Here is a 25,748-nt window from a genome sequence, read left to right on the forward strand (position 1 = left end):
TGGGCAATTAAAATAGTTGAATTCATTTATAAGGGGAATGGAGAAACAGCACTTGGGTTTGTCCCAGTTACATGAATTAATTACGTCTTGGGGTTCAGATGGCAGCATAAACCAAAGCTCCCAGAATCCAATGATGAAACTATATTGTTAAAGCCCTTGGCAGCTTAGCTATTATTTTATGTAAAATATTTGCATGGCTTCTGAGAATTCCTCTCCACCAGCAAACGGGATGAAAAAAGCATTAGTAATGATAGGATTCTGTGCTATCATGCCCATACTTATGTGACATTGTTGATAGGAATGTTGCTTCTTTGGAATCTGGAAGGTGAACCGAGTTTCAAATTTCAAGCCTCTCTTGTGGAAAGGAATAACTGTGGCCTGGCCATGCAAATGAAGGGACTCTGAAGCCCCAAACCGCCAATCACAGCAGCGACACGCCGGCATTCCAAACACGCCTCTCCTCGAAGAGAGCCTGGCCCAAGCCACGGAATCTTTCCAGAGCCAGCATCAAAGGCTGCGTGAGGCTCAGTATTTGGGACATCTCAGTGCAGCCGCAGTCCCAACGAGGGGTGAGGTCAGTGAGGGCAAATAACTAAATAGTTTTCTCCAAAACGCCATAGTCGGAATTCCCTCTCCTGGCCTGGGTTCCTTGCTCCCCCTCATTCCCCTGCTGCCACACATCTCCCAGCCTTAGGAAGTCCCCTGGGCCCAGTGCCTGGCCAGCCCCCCACCCCACCCACCTGCTGCACGGGGCATTGCCCAGCCCAGGCATCAAAGAACTTTCTTCCCGCAGAGAGGGACAGAGCTCGAGACACACCCTGGCTATCTATAGAAAATCCCTCTGAGGGTTCTGCTGACAAGTCACTCAGAGATCCCTCCTTGGGCTTTATTATGTCACAGGAACCCTGAATGGAATGTGGAGGATTAAATTCCAAGCCCTTCCCTGTGGGCTGGGCGGTGAGGGAGGGCAGCCAGCAGCTTTCTGTCTGGCAGGCAGCCATCTGGGCTCTCAGGCGCCCCCTACTGAATGTTTCTGCCCCTCTGGCCCCGACACCTGTAGCAGCCTAGCGCCATAGTCGAGGCCCTGAAGGGAGGCTTCTCAGGGTACCCCAGGCGCATGGGGGGAAAGCGTAAGGATACAGATCTGATATTCGGAGCTCACCATGCAGAGCTGGGCAAGCCACTCCTCCCCCTGGGCCTCCGTCTCCTCATCAAAAGAACCCCTGGCCCATAAAGTGAGTATTAATACCACGGGCGAAACACACCTATGCGGGAGGTGAGCCCTCACAAGGCCCGTGGGGAGCTTGGAGACCTTGATGGTAGTCACAGGACCCTGCACCTTGAATGATGATAGAAAAGATGTCAGAGAGGAAAGGCTCCAAGTGTAGACTAATTCTTTAAAAGGCAAGGAAATTGTCAGGTTACTTAACCCTAACAGCCTTACGTGTTCCTCCTGTGTACATGGCAGTAATAATAGTACTTACCAGATAGGTCTGTTGTGATGAATAAATGGGTTAATTCACAAAAAGGGTTTCAAATGGTGCCTGGTATGTAGTAAAGCACCTATTGTTGCTGTTATTATTATTATTATTATTACAAGAGTTACCTTGTGTTATTGTTGCTGTAACAAGGTCCCAGAGCTTTTACAGACATAATGCTTTGGAAAGATCACTAATGTCGGGAATATTTATGACACATATACGGCATGCCAGTCTTTCTGCAGAACATTCCAAATAATCTGTCATTTCAGAAACAGCCCTATGCAAAGTACTATCATTTCCGTCTTTTAACAGTGAAGAACCTGAATGTCCAGTGACTCCCCCTAGGTCACAGAGCTGGTGAGCGACAGGGCCAGCATCCACGTTCCAGTGCCGTCAGAGCTGGCCAGGCCTGGATGACTCTCTGGCTCTTTGAACTTGCACACACCCTTGCCCTTGCTGAGTCTTATATGGAGACAAAGGACAGATGATAACACGGAACTGAGTCTCAGGGGCCATGCATCTTTGTGGGTCTGTCCTGCTGCTTCTCACAGGAGAAGGGACTCTGGGGACACATGACACATTTGACCTAAGCCAAGAGCCCAAGGAGGCACCTGTAGTCCTGGCAAGGCTACTTGTGCTGTGAAAATAGAAGGTTCAGAACATGCCAGATCTCCTCATATCTTTCAACGTGTGTACGTGTGCATGGCACGCACACACACATACACACACGCGCACAGCAATAATGCATCACTGGACTTCCACCTTAGCAGAGTAAGTGAACATGTAAACAAATAATAAGTTATGCCTGTGCCAATGGGGCGTAGAAGCAGTGACTATAAAATACTGCCCAGGGGAGAGAGAGTTTATTGAGACTGTGATAGAACACCCCAATCTCATTGCCAAAGGCATTATTTCACACCCAGAGTAAGCTGGCAGGGTTGTTACTTTTTGAAGGAGAACTTCATCTTCTTCCTTTTCCTTAAACACTGTATTTTTTTACTTTAAACAAGGCAAATCTTTCCTTCTGAAGGGATCTTGAAGAGCAGATTCCTTCCTTCGTTATAAAAGGGTAAAGCTTGCTCAGGAGGAGGATTCCTGATGACAGAGCTGTAAGTACTGCTGACTTGCATGGCTTCACCTCCGGGAAGCCTTTAGATGGGATGCAAACCTTGGTTCTGGGGTGGGGGAGATCCCTCTGATGGTCATGCCTCCTGTGGGCCCTGGGCGGAGAGGTGGCGCTGCATAGCAGACTGGAGCAATGGTCTCCAAAGTGGGGTGTCTCGCCCAGAGGGTGCCATTCCCAAACAATCTGTTGGAAGTAAGGAAATAAAAATATTAACACTTTTTATATGTATTTTTATGTTATTACCACACAGCCATTTTTGCTGTTAAAGTTCAAATCTATATAAAAGTGAAATAATATAATGAACTTCGCATGTACCTATGTACCATGATTCAACTTCAAGCATTATCAATTCATAGCTAGTCTTTTCCCCTCTCTTTCTCCCATGTTATTTGAAGCAAATCCCAGACACTCTGTGTTGAGAAAGGCAGCCTTGTGCACGCAGTCTTTCTACCCTCTCCTGAAACTTACTTATCGAGAGATGATGAGGCCCCATGGCCCATGCTAGGTTTATTGCCTTGTGTGGAGATAGCTCTGCCTGCTTCAGGCTCAGTGAATGTTCCTTTGTTCTGCTTAGGCATGCACATCCCCAGCCTGCAGTAGTTCAGATGCTAGGGGGCTGGTTCTTTGGGGTCCTTCTATTTTAAAAGGGGTGCACACAGGCCAGGTGCTCTGCATTGGCTCCTGAGAGAGACCCCATGGCCATGAGGACCAACAGCCGCTATCAAAGCTGCTATTACTCTGTTTCTTCCCTCTGTAATTAAAGCACTGCTCCATCCAGGACTTTCTCCGGTGACTCCAGTACCAGGGTGCGGTGGGCAGAAGCAGGTGGAGTCCATCCCTGGGATTCATCACTGGTGTACAGTGTCCTGCCCTGGGACTGAAAACCAGTGCTCTGTGTTCTGCTGGACACTATTTCAATATAATATATCAAAATTTATATTTTTGATTATAAAATATATAAATCTTTCAATATATGGATTAAAAAACAAGTCTATAAAAAATAAGTCGTCCTTTAACACATAACCACAATACTAGCACTGTCCTCCAGTGGCATCAACAATAATTCCTCAATATAATTGAATATCCAATCACATTCACATTCCATATATATATACGTGTGTGTGTGTGTGTGTGTGTGTGTGTATCTTACAGTTTGAATTGAAACAAAGTCCATACATTGTGGTGGATAAATATGTTCCTTAAGTCCCTTTTAATCTATTTGTCTCTCTCTCAATTTCTTATTCTCTATTTTTGCAATCTTTTTGTTGAAGAACTTGAATTGTTTTTACTGGCTAATCTTCTACAGGCTGGATTTTGCCAATTGTGTTCCCATGGAATCATTTATCATGTGCCTCCATCCCTTGTATTTCCTGTAAATGAAAAATCAAGAGACTCCCTTTTGAAGAGGTTCAAATTAAATGTCTCTGGGAAGAGCACTTTGTTGATGGTGTTATGAACACATATTAATGTTTGGTTTTCTCTTTTTCTGTGATACCAGCAATCCTTGATGATCATGGCCAAGTCCTTTAATTCACTGGGGATTGTGAAGTGTGGTTATTCTAATTCTATCTACTTTCATTTCTTAGTGCAATACTATAGTAGAAGATTCTGTAATGAGAGAATTGTCTCATTAGCTATTTGTCAAAACTGAGGTTCAGTTCATAATGGCAAACAAAGATACACATATTTTCTCAAAGTGATATCCAATACAGAAAGTCTAGAGACTATTTGTGCAATGCATATGCCTGGGAAATGTACTTTAATTCTCATCCTGGGCCCTCTTCCTTTCTAGCTGTTTGGACTTAGTCAAGTTCTTTTTCCTCTCTGAACCTCAATTTGTTAAAGTATAAAATGAACATAGTAATAGTCACTTCATGGGGATGTTGTGATGACCAAATAAGATGGATAGTAGATAGAAATAGATAGAAAACTAGATGACAGATGATGATGATGATAGATAGATAGATAGATAGATAGATAGATAGATAGATAGATAGATTAGATAGAACCCCTGGCCTCACTCAGGAACTAGCCACAGTATGTCACTAGGACCAATACTGAGAGAGCCCCTCTCATACAGAAGGTATCCGCCTGCAAGGAGCTTACAAATCAGGAGGATAGAGAAGCACCACAAACTCAGGCAGCACCCATCCTCCCACGGCCTTACTGAGTAATATGAAGGGTAAGTACCTTTGGAAGCTCAGTGGAGAGAGCTCTCTGGAATGTGGAGAGGTCTAGAAATCTTTTTGAGAAAGATAGGACTTTAGCTGACCCTGCAGGCTCTCCTGAGGAAGTGGGAACGGGATGGGGATGCAGGGAGAGCCTTCAGGTGCTGGGAAGATGCCCAGGGTCAGGAAAAAGAGGAGGCAACAAAGTCGTAGGAGGAGAAGAGACCAGGAAGGAGTTTCTGCTCCATGGCCCCAACTCTCCACAGAGGCAGGAAGGATGAGGACAGGGAACAGGGCCCTGTTGGCTTTAAGAGAACCGTTTTGTGTCTCCCTGGTTAAGGGTAGTCACACTGCCCCTGAGGGGAAGGGCAGGCTCTGGACGGTCGGTCTGTACAAGGATAAAGCAGTCCTGGCACCAGGGAGCTGTGGAGCAGCCCAGAAACAGAGGCCACCTCACTGGCGGCAGGCAGCTCTCCACCGGGAAGGAGACGCAAGAGGACATGAAGACTGTGACTGGCTTTGATGGCCCAAGCCCCAGAAACTGCCAGAAGTAGGCTGGCAGCAACGGCGCCAACAGCAGAAGCAGCTGCAGGAATGCTCGCCTCTAAAACCCTGGTGAGAGTCTGGCCCTATCCCGCTGGGCCCCGTCAGGAGCTTGCCTCAGCAGCATGATTATCTGCCAGGTACCGTGTTGGTCACTTAACATACCATCTCCCATTTAGTCCTCACAGCCAGCCTCCAAGATCAAAAAAGGGTTCCCATTAGACAGATGAGGACACTGAGGGGGCTCAGCAATTTATTCCAAGATAAATACAACTGTAGGTGGGTTTCAGACTCAGGTCTGTCTCTCTAACACTTCCCACTGCTCCTTCTACTTTCCACCACTGCTGACTGTCCCTTAAAGCAACTGTCATTCATCTAGCACATAACCCATGGGCACTCATGGTATGAGCTGCTGTTTATTCAGCACGTGCCTGGCACAGTGTACGTTCTGCATGCATTAACTCTTTTAGTTTTCTCATAATTATGAGAGCCTTTTTTCTTATTCTTATTTTTGAAATTGAGGCACAGAGAAGTTAAATGACCTACTTGAAGTCACACAGTAGGACAAGGATTCCAACCCAGGCAGTCTGGATCCAGAGACTGTGTTGTACATCACCTCCCAGTGGGTGCCCATGAGAGTCAGGTCTCTTCCATACCATGTTTCCTTCCTTTCTAGTGCATTAGTGTGCCCACTGGGGAGGAACTGGGGGTGAGTGGGCTGGAAGGCTGGCTCCACTGAAAATCCCTGGGAACAAGGTATCAGAAGTGGCGGCTGGCAGTTCTATGCTAATGACATCTGTTTCCTTCAGTGGTACCTTTGGTACTAATGTGAGATTCATTCCATTTCATTTGGCACTTGGTTTTGGGAATCAGAGAAGTCTGAATGTTAGAGAAAACAGTACACATACCATGAAGGGGACCCATCCAACTACTCCGGCATCAGAATTTTCTCTTTTTAATTAAAAACTCTTCTTGGGAGGTGATAAGGAGAGCATAAGCAGGTAGTGTTAAGAGTGGGAAAAAAATCTTCTCTGTCCCTTGGGGACTAAGAGCAACGCCTGTTCTACTGAGATTTGCAGTCCAATTAATCTTCCTTAAATGACCACATAGGAAAATGATCACAGTAGTAAAGCGACATTAGAAATATGAAATGGATAAATAAGACCCTGGTTGAGCACACGGGCTGCTGGACCCATTTGAAAAATGGAGATGGGAGGAGCAACAAACAAAACCAGAAGAAGCCTTTAGATGGGAGGGAGGGGAGCAAACCCCAAAGGGTTATGTGGATGAAAAGAGAAACTGATGTACACGAGCCCTCAGGCCTTTGCTGGCTTCTTTCTTCATGATCAAGGCTGAATGTGACCATGGGTCACTTCCCTGTGGGGCTTACGGCTGCTTTTAGTAATGACCGAGAACCCAGGAACACTGGTGGTGAAAGTGGCCTTTGAGGCCACACTTTATAATCTGACCACTTCACTTTGCAGATGAGGAGGCAGGCCCAGGAAGATGAAGTGCCATGGCCTGATATTTGCTGTGCATTTTCTGTGGGGTGTTTATAAAAATCAAATCATTCAGCAGACTGGAGGGTAGGCTACAAAGCATCAGCGAGCTCCGACATCAGTGAAACCTACTGTGTTCCAGACACTGGTGAGCCTTCTGCAAACACAATCTCACTTAGTCTTCACAATAACTCGACAGGATTGGTACTAGAACAGCCTAGGGTTTTCACAGGACACTGAAGCCTGGAGACATTAAGTGGCTGGAGCAAGGTCACACTGCTAGGAAGTGGCAGAGCTGTATCTCAGCCAGCCCTGGTTCCAGATCCTGTACCCCCTCTCTGCTGCCTTCTGACAAGAATAAGGAAGTAGTCTGGGATATTATTTTACAATTAAAAGCATTACAAACTCTATGTAGTAACATGATAAATGCTCTTTATATAGTGTTTAGTGAAAACTGAAATACCCAGTGTAAACACATGCAGAAGAAAAATGGAAGTAAAATGCTTCAACACTAACAGTGACTGAATAGCATGGTAAGCTAATTATTTTACTGCTTTTTTCCCATTTTAATTTTATATGATGTGGCACAGGTCCTTTGTAATGGAAGAATGTATAGAATCATTTTTCTTAAAGAACTAATACTATACTCTTAGAATCGATAAGGAAAAGGCTAAAATGAATAGTAATTTATTTTTCTTTCCTTGGCAATAACAGCTAGTAAGTAACTGATTTGCAGCATGAGGTAGACCATTATACAAATCCATACATAACATGATTCTGTCTTCACATTTCAGGAGATGAAACAAAAGCAAAAATTCAAAGAACTAAAATTTTGAGGCTGCCCTATTTTTATGGCTTACATAGCCCAGTCTATTAATGAGAGGGGATGGTAACCTTCCTATGTTTACAGAGTAGTGACTAATCATTCCTTCCTCTGTCTGGGATTGAGTTCCAGCCAACTTCGAGGTCTGTGGATAAGCTGTGTCGGAAAATTCTCCTGTCTGCTCTCTCCTCCCTCACTTGGAAGCTCAGGTACAGAGGTGAACAGTCACTTGCTCAAGGTCCCATGAGTCTCAGTATAAAAATCCTGCATGGAAACTCAAAGCTCCTTAAAGGCAAGGACCTTTTTTGGTGTGCAGCTCGTAGTGCCCAGTGCAGAATCCTTCCTTTCCTAAGTGAGGTAAAGTGTCAGGGACGGAGCAGGAAGAAAAACACAGTTGAATAAACATGGCTCACAGAAAAGCACAGGGTGCTATCTGTATGCCAAGCACCGGCCAGAGCTTGTATGGGGGTGACTCAGCCCCTAAGATGATCTGGGGTGGAGATGATAGCATCAGCCTATTTCTGTGCTGAGGAATATGAGGGGTAGGAGGGCGGAGCCATATGCCCCAAGGCACATGGTTAGGGTAAAGGGCCAGGATTTTACCCTGGATGGTATAGCTTCAGAGCCAATCCTCCCAGCTCCTGCTATAGTGTTGGAAGGGACTCCCAGCACCAACTCACACCCGTGGGCAGGATTTTATTCCCAGAGAGTTTAGAAACTCTCTGGAGGTAAGGAGGTGAAGCCGACTGAGTGCCCTGTGTCTGTAGCCAGGACAGTGGCCAAGCTCATCTTGCAGCAATCCAGTAAGCCTTCAGTGACCCCCTCAAAGAAGCAGCGAGTCAGCCCCTTTCTCTGCTCCAGAGCAGAGCGTGCCACCTAGCACCTTGCCCTTACTTAATTAGCATGGGCACCCCTTTTGAACAGAAATGTGTTCAAATGTAAACTTGGAACAAGACATATTTCAAGTTTCAGGCCTGTGATGAGGCAAGGTTGGTGTGCACAGTTCGTGTGCAGCATAGTTTGTGACCTTAAGCATTTCCAAGTCCACCAGTGGTCTTTTACTTTAAAGCAGACAGATTTGAACAACACTGCTAAGTGGTACCTTTTGCCACTGCTCTGTAACAGTGAGCAGTGGATACTCATATGTTCGCCAGAGGAATTATGCAAATATGTACATATCCTAACACCCATCAAGGCAGTCCTGAAGCTCTCTGCACTGAATGGACTGAGTTCTACTTCCTATGTTAAAATGAAGTGGCCCTGGCTGAATTCAGTCAATGAGCAGAAAATCGGTATCAATGGAAAGTAGGAGAAAGGAATGAGCAGATGTAACGTAAGCAAGGGAATAGCACGTGTTTGGGAAGCAAAAAGCATCAAGAATGGGCTTTGGAGCCAGTCAGATCCAATTCAGAAACTGGCTCCCACCAATCACAAGCTATGTAACCTTGGTAAATCCTGCAGCTATTCTGTTTCTGTTTCAAAATCACTAAAATGATGTACTGATACTTACCTTGCAGGGTTGTTAGATTGCTGGTCATGTATGTAACATGTCTAGCACCATGCCTGGCATCTTGCATTGCCCAACACGTGGCAACTGTCATTATTTACAATCACTGGGGATTTCCACTAACCCTGGGCATGTCTCAGTTGCAGATTAACTTGAGGACTTCCACAAGTGAGGAAAAATAATTTCGCAAAGCAAAATCAACAAGCAACTAAGAAACACTAACTATCTGCCTAGTAGATAGCACTGCTCTGGATGTCACTGGGAGTGGAGAAGCGGGGAACACTCCACTGCCTGCTTTTTCAATGACAGTGAGAAAGTTAAATCGCAAATTAAAATGAAAACCCAACTAAGAAAGCTTATTTTCAAAACATGAGGCTAAGCCTCTGTAGAGAGAGAAAATGAGCTCACCAATTTGTTCTGCTCCAAAGGCAAACTATAAATGAACATGGGTATCCAGTTGTTAACCGAGGTTGATCATCTAAGTATGCACAAGAACCAAGTGTAGTAGTTCAGGTCATACAAGCTGCTGTAACAGATAGACCCCCAAAGAAAATGCTGCCTTGTCATTCACATACAGTCTAACCAACTGGAGATGGGAAGGATGCGGAAGGGGTCTCTGCTCCATGCAGTCCTTCAGGGTCCTGGCTAGCTGAGTCTCTGCCATCTTTAATGTGAGTTTCCCAATTCTTCCCTGGCATAGACATCCAGCCCACAGGTGGGGGAAGCAGCACAGGATTGAATGTGAGAAGTTTTTATGGGCCCGGCCTGGAAGGCCACCTCTACCTCCTCACTCCATTGGCTAAAATTTAGTCATGTGGTCATACCTAATTGCATAGGAGGCTCTGCAAACATGGTACCTGCGAACTCAAGGGATACTCCCTGCTGTATCACTCTGCCTTGTCTCCATTCTTGCAACTCAGCCCACATATTTAGTCCCCAGATCCATGGTATCACAGGCAAATTCACACAGCACAGTAACAAACTAGGCTGGAGAATAAAAGGGAAAACAAATAAGGTCTCTAAAAGGGAAAAGTCAAGTGAAATTTACACTAAAAGGGAAAAATCAGCATCATCCTTGCTGCTTACACAGGCCTCCGAAGATGAAGCCTCTGAGATCCAAAGAGCTGCATCAACAGATTTTTGTCATGTTGAGAAAGAGCTAAGTTTAAGCCAGACCGTGCTTCTCTCCCCAAACAAGGGTGTTTGATTGATTGTTCTGGTGTTAACGATTCCTGGATGTTGTGACTCGAGCCTACATCCCCAAATAATACCATTTCTACTGATCATACCTTGTTCTAAGACACCTCAGTTCTTAAAGTTTCCTGACCTCAGAAGAATAGATTCCTTTATTGGCATATTTAAACCAAGTACCCACCACTCTTGTGGGTGCACCACTGGACTGCTGCTCATTCTCCCAGGCTCTGTGCAGCTCTGGCTCAGGCCATAAGCTTCCTGGTTCACCTTCCATACCCTTCCACTTCCTGAAAAAATTATGCTCTGGAGCTCATATCATCTCAGCTTCAATGTTTTTTTTATGACCCACAGTATGAAATACATTTTATTTACATTTTGACCCAGGACACATACACAGACACAAAGTTTTTTGAAACAGTCTTTTTTTATTAAGCATGATGCACTGATAATTTCTGTTAAATTATATTTCATTCCATTAAAAACAAACAAGCACATGCTGCTTAGGACCTCCTAAACTGTTTAGGCAAACCATCCTCCAAGGTATAATCTACTAGCTTCCCCAATCACTAGCTGACATGAACAGGATTATTTTTCCTCCCCTCAAGGAGAAATTCACCTCTGCTCCAGTTCACATAATCTCCTAAAACCACACCTTCAGCTTTTTCTCTACTTCATCTTGAAAATCTGTAATTCCAGTATCTCCCCCGACATCAGCCCTGTTCCTCCAGCTGCACATCCTCTTATACCCACTTGCCTTTTTCAAGCATATTAGGAGCTTCAAACCCTTACTCTTCCACTGCCACTCCTTGGTCCAAATCTTCCCAGTTTGGCTTCCTCTCCAATCAACACAGACTCTGTGATCATAACCTCCTGATCTATCTACCAGACCAGTACTTGGCATGAGATGTTTTGGCTCTGTCCTCCTGGAAACTGAGATGTAGTTTGGCCACCAGCCCAACGGGCATGGCCCAGAAAGTGTAGACGTTAGAGTGTCCGGGCCCTGCCTATCAATTTGGGATGATGCCTATGCTGAGCCACCATGGGCGGTTTATTCCTTAGCCCACTGGAAGCTTCCCACATCCAAGCCCTCTGTACTACTTAGAGACAGAATTGCAAAGCATACTCAGGCCTTATTTTAGTGTCTCTGTAGCATCTGAGGCTATTGACCTTCAAAACTTCCCCTCTCTCACTTTGATGACTACCTTTTCCCTAGTTCCTCCATCTTCTCTTGCCACTGCTTTTCGAGCTTCTTCATAAATTATTTTCTTTTCTCTTCCTTAATAGCCGATGTCCTCGGGTTCCTCCCCTTCCTCTCGCACTCTACCACATTTTAGGGCAAACCTTTCCGCACTCCTGGTTTCCACTACCATCTGCCTGATGATGATTCTTACAGATCTACCCTAAGTTCTCAACGCTTTGTGAGTTCATATCCAATGGATGTGTCTTCCACTGTTTCAAATTCAACGTGTCCCAAACTGAAGTTGGATGTTTCTCCCTAGCTGGTGTTCTCCAATGGTTTTCAATTGCACTAGAAAAAACTTGACTGTTGTCTGGTCTTGGAGGTCCTGGGGTCTAAATGATCTGCCTCTATTTCCCTCAACCACTCCGTCATCCAGGCTTTCCAGGATTTCCTCTGCTCAAGCCGCGCGGCTCCCTTGCTGATCTCCCCATTAGCCAAGAGTGTGCTCATCACAGGCATTTGTCCCAGTTATTCCCTCTGCCTGAAATACCCCGATCAGATAGCCAGAAACCCCTCTTCCTCACATCGCTCGGGCTTCTGGTAAAATATCAGCCGCCTACAGACACTTCTCTGACCAGCCTATCAAAGTAGTGTTCCTGTCCCTCTCTTTCTCTTTAGCCTCCTTCATTTTTCTTGAAAGCAGTTATCACCACCTTACATGAATGTGTTTCGTGTCTGCTCATCCTCACTAGAATAATAGTTTATTTATTTAGCTGAATCCTCAGCACCTAGAACAGTACTTGAGACAAAGCAAGAACTCAGTAAATAATTGATGAATGGATGATTAACTTATCTCTTACTCCTTGCCCCCAAACTTTCCTTTTGATTCTAGGTAAAAGATGCATGATTTTCCTATTCACAGCCCAAGCCAGAAACCTGGCCTTTGGCCTCATCCTCTCCCTCTCTTTTCCACCCACATCTCATTTGTCATGCCCTCCACTGATTCTTTCTAAATCTTTTTCCTACTGCCTTTGATTCCTCCATCCTCACTGCTCATGGCCTTGGTTCAATGTCGTAGAGCTCTCTTCAAATTTGATAAAAGCTACAGGCCCTCTTCTCAGGAAAATACTCACAAAAACACCACATTTTTCTTAGAACAGTTTCTAGATGCTCCAAAGGCCAGTGAGGACCCTCCTCCCCAAGTGCTACTGTGTCCAAGGATAAAAATCTCTGGCCCAAAGCCTTCTTATTTCTCATCTGTAATCTCTGATGTCTGCTGTGGTCTGAATGTTTGTGCCCCCCACCAAATGCATATGTTGAAATCCTAACCCCCAGTGTGATGGTATTAGGAGGTGGGGCCTTTGGGAGGCCATTAGGTCTGGGGGCAGGGCCTTCATGGATGGGATTAGTGCCCTTATAAAAGAGACTCTGAAAGCTAGTTCATCCCTTCCTTCTTGTGAGTTCACATGGAAAAGGCAGCTGTCAATGAGGAAGCAAGTTCTCATTAGACACAAATCAGTTGGCACTTTGATTTTGGACATCCCAGCCTCGATGCCTATGAGAAATAAATGTTGGTTATTTATATACAACCCTGTTTATGAAATTCTGCACAGCAGCCAGAATGTACTAAGACAATGTCCTCTGACAGGTCTCCCTGCTACCGATCCTGCTCCTCTTTTGATCCCCTACCCACAAGAGCTGCCTAAGTAATCTTTTAACAGGGCAGGTTTATCCAAGCGGACCCCTATGTGTCTCCTGTAATGCCTGTCTGGTATTCACATAGTATTCACAGGAATTCAGGTACCCACCTTATGAATAAAATCCTGAGTCACCTGTGGGGTTGTATGGTGCTGCTTATCCCTCCAGACTTAGCCCTTCAGTGCTCTCCGTTCACACTTAGCATCAGTCACTCTGGAAAGCCACTCTCTAACACCCCCATACCTTTGAATGTGGAGGTCCCCTGCCCCTCCTGACCTGCTGCCTTTCATCTGCTTGGCAACCTGCCACTCACCTTCACAGCCCAGGGATTATTATGAATATACCCCCTGACCTCCTGGGGTTTAGCTAGACGTTCTTTTCATATTGAGATTATTATTTTGTCCATTTCTCCTGCCAGATGTGCATCACTGAGTACAGAGGCTCTTTTGTTAATCTCTGTGGTACATAGAAGTTGCTCAGTTAAGGTCTTTTGACTGGATGGAATGATCAGATGAAAGGGAAGAGCAGGTAGCAACACATTTTGGATTCATATAAATGGGACAGGTACAGCCAACAAGCTTCCAGAAGAAAATCCACATTTACAGAGGAGATGAAGTGGACAGCTCTTCCATTTACAGAAAGAATTCACCACAAGAGGCCTCTATATAGCAGGTACTTTAGCCAATCCATGTAAGTGCGTATTTACAGATCATTAATCATTTCAAACAAGCCAAAAGCTAAAGTACAGCCAATCAGAGCCTGTAGAACAGAATCGCAAGGCTTCTGAAGCTACTCTGTAAGTTAACAGGAAGAAGGATTCGGTGTTAAGCTATTCAATTAATGTACAACTTTTCAGGAATAAGCCAGAGACAGAGACAGAGACAGAGATGGAGGAAGGGAGGGAGGGAAAGAATAGGAGAATCACATTAAGAGGAACAACAATTTTGAGAAGTCTGACTGAAGGACCCAGAATCTGCCTTTAAGTAAGGACATTGCCACTCTCGTGTGGGGCAGGGGTGGCTGGGGCCTCCAAAATGATCAGACATCTGCAAGCAGGCCTTCACAGTGGTCAGTAAAGACAAAGGTACAGAGCAGACAAGGGTACAAAGAGATCTTGCATTGGCCATCATGTGCACATAACCAGTGGATTAGATTTACTCTGGTGCAAACCCTAAAGTTCATTCATCTTTCTACCAAATATCAGTTGAGCATGTGGGACACATCAGGCCATGGTCTAGACTATGGAGATAATATGCAGACCAAGGTCTGAGAAGTCTCTTGTTCTCAAGGATTTTGCATTTCAGAGGGAGGAGCAAACAATGAATCAACAAACAAGAAAATTTACTGCAGTGAAAGTGGCAACAAAGGAGTAAAAGAGTGAAGTGACGTGGAGAGTGGGGACCCCAGGAGCCTCCATAGATAAGGAGGTATGTGAAGCCTTCCTGAGTGTGTTTGGTCTCAGCTGGGGGGTCTGATGGATGAGAAGGCGGCCTGGAAAGACTTGGCATCAGGCACTTCTGGAAAAGGAACCATCAGAATTGAAGGCCCTTGGTTGGGAAAGATTTAAGCACATTCCAGAATCTAAAAGGTCTCCACTATAGCTGGAGTTCAGTGGATGGGCAACAGTTGGAGGAGGCTGGGAGGCAGACTTTGTAAAACAAGGACCATAGATTCATTCTAAATACAATGGGAGATCTTCAAAGGGATGTCATCAGGAGTTGAAAAATTTATGCACCAATGATCATTCTGGAGGCAGTGTGGAGAACAAGGCATAGGGGAAGAAGAAGGAAACTGAACTATAGTCAGGGAGCAATCACAGCAGTCCAGGTGGGAAGCTGATGCTGGCTTGGACCAGGGTGCTGGTGGAGGGGGCAGAGAGGGTGGACACATTGCAGATCTAGTGTTGATGTGGGGCTCAGCACTGCTGTGAGTGGCGACAGGGGAGTTCTCTCTCAGGTCCCTTCCTGCCCAGGCATTCTGTGACTATTACCTGGGTGCTCTGGCTGTCAAGGGGGAGCTCTTGTTGAGAAAATCTTGGCATAAAAGCTCGGCAGAGCTATGCTTGGGTCATGCTGTGGTAATCACAGGTCCATGAGTTTGGGGTGAGAATTTCTGTAAGCCAATCACAACCTGACAGCAGAGCACGCCTCAGGCCAGATTCTGCCTCGCATACAGACATTTATTAGTCAACAAGTGCAAAAATGGTCACACGACCAGCTCTGTTAAGCTCAATGGAGCCCCAGCTTCCTATCGTCTGGTCATTCAAAAGCACCTTGCATGAAAGGTTCACCTTGACGGAGACGTGGCCATATCCCATCGCAGGATTACAGTAACCTAGACCAGTGGTTCTCAAATGGAACAGATGTTGTCCCCCAGATTTCGCCCTCTAGGCAGGTTTTTTGATTTCACAACTGGGAAGGTGCTTCTAGCATGTAATGGGGAGAGGCCAGAGATGGTGCTAACCATTCCGCGGTGCATTTTTTCAGTCCCCAGGATGCTACACACTCCTTCCTAAACAAGTACAGAATCAGTCTCCTCTTCTTCCTACTGCCTTAGTTTGGACCTTCAGCATTTCAGACAAAGCCTTTTGCCCACCTGCCTCCCACTTCCCCGTTCCCTCTGACCCAGTCTCCCACTCTGCCATCAGACCCATCTTCCCAAACTAGGACTCTCCTATTTTTCTAAGTTCTCCAGTGGCTCCTTCCTGTACAATAAACTAATTCTTTGCTTCTTCTCTTGCCTGTTCTCCAGTGGGCATTTTTGTTTCAACCTGCTACAATTGCTTTAATACATCACGCTCTTCCAAACCTCTGTGCTTTCGTGCATGCTATTCTTCTGCCTTGAAGGCCCTCCCGTCCCTCTTTCATACTCTCTTCCTCTTTTCTAAGTGTCCAGATCTTGCTCCTCAAATACTGTCTCATCCTTTGGTAAATCCAGGCTGACTCTGGGGCTCCTTATTGACCTTGACCTGCTCTGAGCATGCCTCCATTAAAGCAGATGTCACAGTTGTCCTTTTGTACTGTAACTATTTGTATACGTGTCTGCAACCCTCCTGGACTCTCAACTCCTATATGGCATGGTTGGTGACCAGCTTATCTGGTGTAGCATGCGACCTGCTACCTAACAGATAGCAGCTAAATGTTTGTTCAATGAAACCACCACTTACCATTCCCTGGGTTGTCTGGGGGTTTTTTGTTTTTTGTTTATTTTGCTTTTTAACTGATTTTAAATTCTTCAAATTTTTCAGGTGACAAAGTAATAAAAATGAGACACTGTGGTTTTCAACTCTCAATGTGCCTAAGAAGCATCTTGTGGACTTGTTTCAGATGCACATCCCCAGGCCCCAAATGCCCCTGTAGTTTTTAAAAATTAATTACTTTTCATCAATTTAATTAACTAATGTTTAAAAACTGAGAAATAGTTCACATAAAATAAAATTCACCCTTTTAAAAGATACAATTCCATGTTTAGTACATTCACAAATTTCTGCAATCATCACCAAAACATTTTTATCATCTCCAAAAGAAACTCATTCATTAGCAGTCACTCCCCATGTACCCTTCCCCTCAGCCCCTGGCAATCATTAAATTACTTTCTGTCTCTATAAATTTGCCTGAATATTTCTTATTAGTGGAATTATACAATATATGGTCTTCTGTGACTAGCTTATTTCACTTGGCATGTTTTGAAGGTTCATCCATTTTATAGCATGTGTCAGTACTGCATTCCTTTTTATGGCTAAATAATGTTTCATTCTATGGATTTATACCACATTTTGTTTTTCCATTTGTCAGTTGAAGGTCATTTGGATTGTTTGCACTCTTTTCCTATTATGAATAATGCTGATTTGAACATTTGTCCATACAAATTTTTGTATGGACATATGTCTTCAATTTTCATGGGTAATGAGTAATTGCCAAAACTGCTTTTCATAGCTGCTGAATTGTTTTGCATTACCATCAGCAATGCATGAGGGTCTCAGTTTCCCCATATCCTCATCAATGCTTGTTATTGTCTTTCTTTTTTATTACAGCTACCTATTGGGCATGAAGTGAATAGCTCATCGTAATGGATATGAAGTGATAGTTTTTTGGGGTTTTGATTTGCATTTTTCAAATGACTAGTCATGTTGAACATCTTCCATGTGTTTATTGACCATTTGTATATGTTCTTTGGAGTAAAGTCTATTCAAGTGCTTTGCCCATTTTTTATTTGGGCTTTTTGGGCATTTTGATTGTTGCTGAGTAGTAAGAATTCTTTATATATTCTAGATATTAATCCCTTATCAGCTATATGATTTACAAATATTTTCACCCATTCTGTGAGTTATCTTTTCATTCTCTTGACAGTCTTTTGATGCATAAGAATTTTTAATTTCGATGAAGTCCATTTATCTATTTTTCTTTTACTTTGCAAGCATTTGGTGTCATATCTAAAAAACAAATGCCTAATTCAAGGTCATGAAAATATATGCCTGTATTTTCTTCTAAGAGTTTAATAGTTTTAGCTCTTACATTTATGTCATGAATCCATTTTGAATTACCTTTTTTATATGTTGTAAGGTTAAGGGTCTAGCCTCATTCTTTTGTATGTGGATATCCAGTTGTCCTTGCACCATTTGTTTAAAAGGCTATTTTTACCCCCACTGAATGACCTTGACACCTTATAGAAAATCAGTAGACCGTAAATGTAAAGGTTATTTCTGGACTATTATATCTCATTGATATGTGTGTGTGTGTATATAGATATGACTATCCTTATGACTATACAACACACTCAGATGGATAATGAACCGTTTGGAACAACCTTGGTCTAAATTACTACTGCTGCAAATAAGAGGTAATCTAGAACAGTGGTTCCCAACCAAACTAACCATCAGAATCATTGCAGGGGCTTCAAAAAGAAAAAAATCCAGAGATCCAGGTATCCCTCTCCCCCATCCCCTCTCCTGTCCTCAGGTTTTGATTCAGTAGATGGCTATTCAGTTTACTGTCTCTGTTTTTAAAGAACCACTCCCATGTTCATCCACAATTGGTAATTGCTGGTCTAGGTGATCATTTAAAGTCCTTACCAATACAAGGGATCTATAATATTAGGAAAAGAGAAAAACTGTATGCTTGGAAGTTTGACCCCCAAACATATTAAATGATCATCTTATGTGTATTTAGCCCTCAGAGAGCATCTCTCTGTTAAAAAAAAAAACCCTGAAGATGATTCTATGAAAAACAACAGGAATTGAAGGACCAGTGTGCCATGAGATGTCTACACTGGGAGGATATGATCCACATTCCAGCGCTAATGCAGATGTGGGACCTGACCTAAGGCCAGCTTCAGTGCCTCCTCAGTTCTCCCAGAGCCCCCTGCTCTGTCGACAATGTGTCTGTCTCCCCCACTAAATTCTGGGTCTTCTCAAGCAGAAACAGGATATTTTCCTCTTTGGTTTCCCAATGTCCTTCACTGTGCCTGACAAATTGCAGATATTCAATAAATTAGTCAAAGTAAACTAAGCATTTTCTGTATTTAGTCAAATGCATAGGTAAGGTCAAATAGCAGGCTTCATGTAAAACGCTAGGCATGACCTAGGTGCTTTGAAAACAGAACTAGGATGGAATTAAGCAATGGGATTAGAAAGATCATTTTTTAAAAAACCAAGCAACTATTTTTGCACCATATTTACCATCTTAGTCCCCACTTACCTGCCTACTGACTGTATTCCTCAGGGTCCCAGCAGAAAACAGATGGCACACCAGAGTTAAATGGAGAAACTATTTCCAGAGAAGTGGGCACTACTAATGGGACAACAAGGAATGAAGTCCTGGGACTAGCAATAGTGAGATGTCCTAACCAACCCTAAACTTGAAGGGTCCAGGGGACAGAGCAGGGCGGCCGGAACCTTGTGAGAGCTGGAAACTTGAGACAGGGCCATGGGCATGAAATGGGCAGGAGAGGGCAGGCGCACCCTTTGGCAGGCCAGGCAGAGAATCACCAGCATACCCACCCATGAGGAACAAGAAGATTCAACAATAACTCACCAGAATAAAGAAATTTAGGTGCCACAGATCAGTTAAGCTGCTTAGTCTACAGCTGGTCCGACTGTTTTGGAATATTGTGCTTTCTTCAGTTTATTCATTGGATACTTGGGTCTTTCTTAGGTTGTAAGACACTGTTTTTGACGCCGGAGATAGAAGGATGAACAGGACACATTTCCTGCCCTAAGGAAGCTCACAGTAGGGCATGGGGGACATAGGCGGGCAATGACAGTACACGCCAATAGTGCAATGGTGGGTGTGTCCATTTCCTAGGGCTGCTGTAGCAAAGTGCCATGAACTAGGTGGCTTTAATAACAGGAATTTGTTGTCTCACATTTCCGGAGGCTGGAAATGTGAGCTCCAGGTGTGAGCAGGGCTTTCCTTCTGAGGGCTGTGAGGGAGAATCTGCTCCAGGCCTCCCTAGGCTCGGGTGGTTGCTGGCAATCTCTGGCATTCCTTGGTTTGGAGAAGCATCATCCCAAATCCCAATCCAGGCCTTCATCTTCACATAACATTCTCCCTGTGCGTGCATCTGTGCCCAAATTTCCCCCTTTTCTAAGGACACTACTTACATTGGATTAGGAGCTGACCCTACTCCGGTCTGATCTCATCTCAACACTTACAGCTGTAATCTGTAATGATCCTATTTCCAAATAAGATCACATTCAGAAGTGTTGGAGGTCAGGACATCAACTGTTTGTGGGTAGAATTCAGCCTATAATAGTGGGCTAGGCTCAGGGAATTATGGGAGCACACACCATGGCTGTGGAGGGGGATTGAAGAGAGGGCAACCGACGTGGTTTTAAAGGATGAGTAAGAGTCAGCCAGTGAGGAGATGAGTGAGCAGAGGAGGAGGAGGAGGACCAGGCACCAGGGGAAAACAAGTGAGAGACCTGGCAACTTGGCACTGAGGGAGCAGAAAGCTCCAGGTTGCAGAGGAGGCCCAGCAGCTCTGGTCGCAGATGGCCTTAGGCTATCTGCAGAGTCTAGACCAGACAGGTCTGGTGGAAGGAGTTTAAGGAGGGGCTTGACACACCCAGTTTCCCTCTTAAAGGGGTCCAGCAGCTAGGAGAAAGACAGCTCTCCAACAGCACAAACATCCAGAAGGCTGCTGGATTGGCCAGGTATAAGAGCGGAACCACCCATAGATAGTAGGGAGAGGAAGGAGACGTTTGAGAGACTCTTGAAGGACTCGGTGATGCAGAGAAGGAGTGGAGAGATGGGGAACAGGCAGAGCTGCAGCATCCCCACCCCAGCAGGGAGGCCCTGGGACCTTCAACAATTTAGCAAACAGGTAGTTTAACAGGGAAATTGCCCCCAATTGCCACTGGGGACGTGTTGGATTACTGGTGCCTCTGGGGGAAGATGGGGGTGAAGATCTCAGTTAGAGAGAGGGATTTGGAAGTAATTTGTATATCCCACAGGGACAATGAGCATCACCAGGGAGCATGTGTAGCAAACCAAGACAAGCAGCGAGTCAGAACAGCATCTGGAGACCCCCACGTGCCAGGGACGGGCAGAGGAGGTGGGGCCAGTAGAGAATGGAGAATGTGGCATATGGAAGATAAGGAATCAGAAAGCTTCAATTTAGGGTAATCCAGCTCTTCAAATGCCTTAGAAAGTTCTAGTAAGGAAAGGACTGAAACTAGAATATTCAGTGTGTTATGAGGGAAGTGGTTGGTCACTTCCATGACAACGGTTTTAGTGATGTGGAGGGTGGGAACAGAAACCAGAGTACAGAGAGCTGAGAAGGAGTGGATGTGTAGACAGCAAGGTGTTTGGAAGAGAGCAGGGCAAAGGTTGCTGAGAAGTGACTAGAGGAAGGCATGGCGCATGAAATGTGAGTGTATTTAGAGGCACAAAGGGAGGTGGAAGAGCTTTGTAAAAATGAAGCAGAAGGGATAACTAGCAGAATCTGTTAGTAGGTGTCAAGGGGGAGAGGAAAAGGGCAGAGAGAAGGGACGCACCTGTGAGAGAGAAAGCGAAGGTGGTGTGGATGTAGAGGTGTCTGTAGGAAGTCGGTGGGAAGGGGAAAGGGAAGTGAGCCCAATGACCTTGAAGTTGGAGACAAGTTTATCTGCTGAATATGAGAGATGAAAAGTTGAGTAGGTGCTGTGGCAAGAGAGTGGAAGAGCTGGTGTGATCACCGAGGGACACAGAGGAGGGAGCGGTCCCAGGACTGGCAAAGGGGACACAGGCAGCACCCAGGGCCCAGCAGAGGTCACAGGCCATGAACCTGTGGTGTCCCACAGGCACAGGAGTGCTCACTGTCCCAGGTCTGCTGTCTCAAAGACCTAGCCAAGGCACAGGCTGTGAGGTGTCCATGCATCCAGGCTGGGATTGTGCTTGGAGAGAGTTGGGGGCTGCTGAGGGATCTGGTGAGACCTAATGAGCCACTGGGTTCCAGGTGGGAGAGGGAAGGAGGGGAGCGCAGGACAATTGTGAGGAGCGGAGAGGGCACGGAGGCCTCTGCGGAAGCAAAGACACGAGAGAACTGAAGGGATACACAGATGTGATCAAGAAGCGATGTGCTTATCCTGCTTACAGTCCTACTGGGTGCAGGATACAAGTGAGCAGGAAACCTCCCACTAGCGAGTTCATGTTTCTTCTGCAAACTGCTCACCGAAGAACATTAAACCTGGATTAAAGGGGAAAGCACATAAGATGCATCTCAGCTGGCTAGAACAGTGCCCTTTAGATTGTGTCCCATGTGATGATATCACTAATTATTATGGGGTGGGGGGAATCTTTAGAAAATAAAGGAAAAGGCCATCTGATTTGTCTTATCTTTATGTGAACCTGGTCAAGTATTTCAGTCCTTTTCCAAGACAGATACCTGTCAGAGATACCTGTGTCTTTCCATGAATAATGATGCCCCACTTTGCAGGGAGAGGCTGGGTGAAGGCCAGTAAGCAGAGGATTCTAGCAGAGCTTCCAGTACCATATTTCTGAGTTCAGCAAGGGGCTGATCAATGGCAATGAACATCTCCACTGTCCAGATGCATGAGATGGGAGTTCTGATATGCAAAGAAAGCCTGGGACTCTTGTCAACTCACCAAACAGGATGCTGGCCATGCAACAAACAGGCCTGCAAGCTCTTGACAGCCAAATGTCAAGCTGCCAAAGCCAGGCCCAGCCACATGGTGGGCACTGCCCCAAAGGCTTGGCAGCAATCTGTATTCCAACGCACAACCTCGGCCACGTCTCTGGCCCTCCAGGGAACCCTGCCAAGCAATGCCTGTGCTCTGGATCCAGAGACACTGTTGCTGTGCTGCACACAGGCCCCTTTGTTCAGAAATGTGGCGTGCATGAGCAGAGGCAGCTTCCCTGGGCCCTTTCCTCAAAGCCTAGGAAGAAAGGCTTTGCAGTCAAGCTGCCTGACAGATCAGCTTTGAGAGTAGAGGGGCCCCTTGCTGAAAGCTAGTTGGCTATAGCACATCCAAAAATGGAGCTTGAAGGGGCTCAGCCAGAACAGTGGCAAAACCTCACTTGGGTGTCATCCAGGCCTTGTGGCTCTGGCCGGGGGCCCTGGGCAGGTCGTTCTTGTTAAATGTATTGAGAAAGTGGCTCCGACAGAGAAGGCTCAGTCAACACTGACGCAGGTGCAATCTTTTCAAATGACAAAGAGCCTCTTATTTTGTGTGTGGAGAGCTGAAGAGCAGAGCAGCTTCAATATGGGGCACAGGACCAGCTGAGTGATTACCATTTTCTTCTTCTGTGGCGGCTCCATCTGCCCTGAAGTGATCTTCTATCAGCTGGAGGACACTCGGTGATCCAGTTCAGGGCCATTCTCTCCCTGCTCCTGGCCGCACTGCCCAAAACTTGGATGCCATGTTAGTCAGAGGTAGCCAGTGGGGAAGATGGGTCCTCGGGTCATTTTTCTCTGACTCTAGAAAAATAACTGGAGCCTCAACTCCCAGGCCTCACGTATTGCTGGTAAATGGGCTCCATTCCAGCCAAGGTGAGGCCTCGTTTTAGTTTGTAATAGACAAGCACTCCCCTCCACCAAAAAATTCCTTTGGATCCTAAAGGAATGATTTCCTTATTTGCCAGCTCCAGAAAAGACTGCTGCAGAAAGCTCTTGAGTAATTACAAAAGTCTGCTGCATGGCCAACATCCTATTTGGGGGTGTGCAATTTCCCAGCAAGGGGGACGGTCCAAGGGAGTCCCCTGAGGTCCTGGCAGTATGTACCTTTGGCACCCACAGGTGAAGACACAAGAGCGGTGGAGAGACATGGCAGGGTTGCCAGGTGTCAGGGACATATCCCTCAGCCCCGGGACCTGTGTCATTTGTCCCTCCTCCACGGAAGAGAAGTCACACTCCCCCTGCATGAGACCAGCATGGAGTGTGATTCATTTTATGTCACTCCAGCACCTGGTACAGCTCACAGCAGGGACCTGAGAGATGATAATGGATGGAGAGATGTTTAGTTTGTTGTGGGTGACTGGGATGAAATGTTTCTTTGTATTTTGGCTCTGTGAGCTTTGTTTGGGGGAAGACCAGGGCATGCATCTCTTGAAAGGCACCCAAATCTGTAATTCTGGGCATTCTTATTATACCATCCTCCCAGCAGTTCAGCAGGGCTCCCCAAGGAGAGGCCACTGCAGATGAATTCAGCCTAAACAAAGAGCACCTCATTCTTTTTCCATCCCCATCCCTGAAGCTGGCCCTGGTTCTGGAGAATTCAAGGAGTTGGGATATGAACCAAGGGTGTTAGGAGGGCCCAGCCCAGTTAATTCAGCTCCCTGACTTCTAAGAAAATGCAACCTTCTCTGGGGATCTAGCCCACTCCTGCCCTACTGACCTTGTCCTTCATAGGTTCCTGTTCCTTGCTTCCCACCTAATATTCACTCAGCAAACATTTATTAAAAATGTCCTGAGTATCTGACATTGCAGGTCACTAGGGATGTGAGATGGCTTGCAGCCATGTGTGAGTTTACAGACCAGTGGGACAGAGTGCAAATGCTTGGTTTTGGTCTTGAAGCTGCTGACACATGATCGTGTTCATGGGCTACAAAGGTGGGGGTGGCTCTTGGTAAAGAAATATCAGACCTAGTTTTGTATTTGGGAAGTCTGGTTTAGTAATATCAGCTTACCCCCTTTAATTTAGGCACAAAATAAGTGACCATTCAAAGTCCCAGGATTAACAAAGTTTGGACCTAGCATACCTGGGGGCAGCCCAGCACCACATCCCCCACAAAGCTGCCTCCCCAGTAGGCCGGCAGCCCCTCCCTGAGGGTGGGGAACCCAGGTTAATGCTTTAAAGGGGTCAGAATGGAGCTCCAAAGCCAGTGTAGTCACATTTTCTTTCTTTGGCCACAGCCACACGTCTCTTTGTTTTTCAGTTTCCAAACTATAAAGCAGAAATAAAAATAGGGTTCAGAGTGTTGTGCTGCTTCCTTAATGAGCACATCTGCCAGCTATTGCCAGAAATTCCTTTAAAGAAGCACAAATCCCTTCATTCTGCAGGTATAAATAAAAAGCTTAAGATGCAAATACCTGGAAGCCTTAACACACAGAAATAAATAAGTCCCACTCAAGTCCAGATGATAATAGAATATTCTATCCTGCCTCTCCTGAGCTAGAAAGCAGAAATAGAAATCCCCAGTATTATACAGACTTTACAGTTCTAAAGCAGTTTTACCCAAATCTCCTCAATTATATATACACCAATTTTCTGAGCATCTACAGGTGCGAGGCACTGTGTTGGGTGCTAAGGATACAGAAGTCACCAAAACAGACATAGTACCTTCTCCCTCAGAGCTGAGAATCTAGTGAGGAATTCAAAAATTAGCTGAATAAATAAGTGAGCCAAGGAGTGCTATGAAGGGGCATAGTGCGGGGTAGGCCTTCCCAGGCAAAGGAAACAGCATATTTCAAGGCCCTGAGGCCAGCATGGAGCACGTGACAGACTGAAAGGCGCCCTGGAGGGGAGAGGATGGCCAGTGAGGCAGTCAGGACCGTACCTAGAAAACTTTGGCTGAGGACTGTGGGACTTGACCTCAAACTTACAAGGCACTTAAATTCAACTTACAGGACAATGAGAAGACATTTAAGGGCTTTAGTGCAGAAGGGATAATACTATGATTTGTATTTTTAAATATCTGAATTGTGCTGCAGGCTTAGAAATAGTAGGAGTATAGCCAGAATGATGTCATTGCAGTCACCCAGGTAAGGCTATGATGGGAGAGGGCAGATGGGAGGATAGATGTCCAGAGATGCTCTAATCTTATAATCTTATGCAATAAAATTGGTAATTCAGTCATAGGTGTGAGGCTAAAGAACAGGGGAGTCAATGGTGACCCAAGCTCCTGACGCTCCATTGGGTGGGGTTGATGACGGTCTGCTGGCTTGAGAGGAAGAGGAACAGGCTTTGCAGAGCACACGGCCAGCTCAGTCTGGGGCATACTGGGGTTTCAGTCTGCATGCGCATAGAGATACGGAGCGTTTGTGTGACATTTTTGCCTTGTAGTGGCTGAAATTGCCTTCCCTGGCCCTG

General features: G+C 45.5%; 2 long non-coding RNA genes across 2 annotated transcripts in view; one reads left to right on the top strand and one right to left on the bottom strand.

Annotated features, from left to right (window-relative positions):
* Positions 1-2,634: 2,634 nt before the first annotated feature.
* The window catches only part of LOC108401164 (uncharacterized), a 78,673-nt gene continuing 55,559 nt past the window's right edge, over positions 2,635-25,748 (bottom strand). The window contains exon 4 of the long non-coding RNA XR_005056279.2: positions 2,635-2,790. This is a non-coding gene — a long non-coding RNA (uncharacterized lncRNA). The remainder of the gene's footprint in view (positions 2,791-25,748) is intronic.
* LOC140848242 (uncharacterized) lies at positions 13,645-16,655 on the top strand. The gene is made up of 3 exons (XR_012128810.1): positions 13,645-13,891; positions 14,524-14,646; positions 16,467-16,655. It is a non-coding gene; the product is annotated as an uncharacterized lncRNA (long non-coding RNA).

The sequence above is a fragment of the Manis javanica genome, chromosome 3 (assembly GCF_040802235.1).
Source record: "Manis javanica isolate MJ-LG chromosome 3, MJ_LKY, whole genome shotgun sequence".
In the NCBI taxonomy this organism is placed as follows: domain Eukaryota; kingdom Metazoa; phylum Chordata; class Mammalia; order Pholidota; family Manidae; genus Manis; species Manis javanica.